Genomic DNA, 2,839 nt, shown 5'->3' with positions numbered 1-2,839 from the left:
AGTGCCAAGATAAGCAGAACACATCTGTTAATGATGTGGTAATCAAACAGATCCTAGCCATAACTTACAAATACTGCCTTGGTAGGGCATTTAATGTGCTTGTAAAGGTTGCAATAAAATCACACAAGCATACAAACTAAAAAGTGAGGAATAAATTGCTTTGTTGGCCTTATGCTAGACATTGTATCTTAAACTGAATCATGAGTTTTTTGCCATGACAAAAAAAATAAAATCTCACCACCTAATACATGTTAATAAGTTTTTGCAGTTAACCCAGTGGAGATATTTATAGATATAATAATCACCACAAAAGGTGCTAGCGAGAGAAGCAACATTTTGCTGTGATTGGGCGCATTTTGAGTATTGAAAAAGAGCCCTATAGTGCAATGCTATAAAATATCTAAAGCTCTTAATGTTGTAGTAGTAATAAAAGAGATGGATCCAAGGGCAGAAATGCTCAGGTGGAAAGTTCTGACATAATGGGCCAGATTCAATATGATGAGAAGGGTTTTGGGCCCTAATTCAATGCCAGATTTTCCCATAGATTCAGATGCAATATAGTGCAAATATGAAAACTCGGTTAAACACCATGGAACAAAACTAGAATTGAATTAGGAATTAGAAACGTTTTCTCTCCTCAAATTGAATCTCACCGATAATTTTTAGGGGAAAATATAATACAAGTAGGTTATGGAAAAAATATTTGCAACACGAACAAATCTGTGACCACTTTCAACAGTGGAAGAAAGTTTGTGAGTTGTATTGTTTACTAAAAAGTTACAAACTAACTTCTTTAAAATGCCAATCAAAAATAATCCTGTATACTTAAGGACTTTATAGATTTTATTTTAGTGTGCTTTTACTTACTTAGATATCTTGTATTTCTGTTTATGGACTTTGTTGGGTAGCATGGCTGCCTAGAAATTCTTGAGAGCACTCACCTGAATGACCCTATGTTTTCTAGTAGAAAGCTTTTGTGTGAGATGCAACTTTGGTTCCTACTTTACCCAGAGGATATTTGGGCTTTTTGGCAGTTTCTATGCCATATAATGCAAATGTATGTCAGATATATTTGATAATAATACCCATTATATATATGCAGACATTAACCCAGCTATCAGGTTAAACGCCATTTTGTTTCTTTGCAAAAACCTAAACTAACGGTCAACACAGACAGCAACATTAGTGATATACAGAAGGTTCAGATCAGGGAAGGTTGCAGATAATAAAAAAAGAAGCCAAGAGTCATGGTGCAAACATGACAAAACCAATAAAATAAGCACACCCAGGAATTAAAGTACAAAAAAACTCACAGGGCGAGAAGGGTACTTATTACTTTAGACTGTGTAACATGCTGGCCTCTTTGTAAAACATCCTTGGAAAGTATTTACAGAAACTGACTATTATAATACATATATGTAGTACATGAATGCAAGTAAAAATATGTACAATACAATGGGGCCAGTCCGAATTACGAGTACGATTTGCGAAAATTTGCATTTAATACAAAAATTTATGATGTGTGTTAATTTTGCATTGTGCTTGTACGAAAATATTGTGGTACGATCCGTAAGTTACAAAATTTTCATATCTGATCGATCGTAAATGGTGCAAAAACCTTTCTGACTTTGAACCTTCAGTGCATGATTTTGGAAGCCTCCCATAGGACTCAATGTTACTCTGCAGCTCCAACCTGGCCAAGGAAAGTCTCCCATAGGACTCAATGGCACTCTGCAGCTCTAACCTGGCCCAAGGAAAGTCTCCCATAGGGCTCAATGGCACTCTGCAGCTCCAACCTGGCCAAGGAAAGTCTCCCATAGGACTCAATGGCACTCTGCAGCTCCAACCCAGCCCAAGGAAAGTCTCCCATAGGGCTCAATGGCACTCTGCAGCTCCAACCTGGCCCAAGGAAAGTCTCCCATAGGGCTCAATGGCACTCTGCAGCTCCAACCTGCCCAAGGAAAGTCACGATACCGAAGCATGAATGAATTCCGATGCGATTTTGTCACACAAATTGTCGCAAAATATGAAAAAGTTGCGCAAATTAACGAAAAAGTCGCAGAAAATACGCACAGTTTGAAAAGCTAGAAAAAATACGATTTTTTTCTATTCATAACCAATCGTACATTGGTAAATGGGCCCCAATCTGTATCTATCCCTATACTTCAAATTGTGCTAATTATTTTTACTGGAGCTCTTAATGTAGACTATTAAGCTAATTGTACAAGATTTAACTTTTTTAAATGAAAATAAATAAATAAAATAATATGTGCTGCACATACAGAGATGAAAAGTAAATAATAACTCCAACTCCTAAATGCTATAAATAATTTCAGCTACTGCCCAGGCAAGTACAAGTATTCCCATGTAAACATAGAAGCCTTATTTGAATGTGCTTAAAGTAGTGTCATCTATTACCATAATGGAAAACTGTTCCCAGGCTATTTTTTAAACAAACAACTACTGGACATACAGTAACGTTGTTTAGAATTCTTACCGAGAACTCTGGACTTGTCTTTGCATGGTAAGCAATAAAGGGTGTAACATAATTATGACAGAAAAAAAATTAGCATTTAATAAGCAAGATAGGGAAACACTCCACATAAAGAAGTGAGAATAGAAAATTGATGCAGAAAAGATAAACGGTTGCCAACAAACGTCTCTCTGTGGGTGTTTCCAAATCGATGGCACTATACACTTCTGCTTATTTTAATAACTGATTTCCGTGACTTTGGTTTAGCAAATGAAAAACATTAATTGTTTCCTTCTTACTGCCTGCTTAACAAATTGTGCCATGCTTATCTATTTTTGAAATGCTTTTTGTGCACGTCATATGGTA

Source organism: Xenopus tropicalis, chromosome 5, assembly GCF_000004195.4.
Source record: "Xenopus tropicalis strain Nigerian chromosome 5, UCB_Xtro_10.0, whole genome shotgun sequence".
Lineage (NCBI taxonomy): Eukaryota > Metazoa > Chordata > Amphibia > Anura > Pipidae > Xenopus > Xenopus tropicalis.
The sequence above is the reverse complement of the archived record's forward strand: the minus strand, read 5'-3'. Positions refer to the sequence as shown.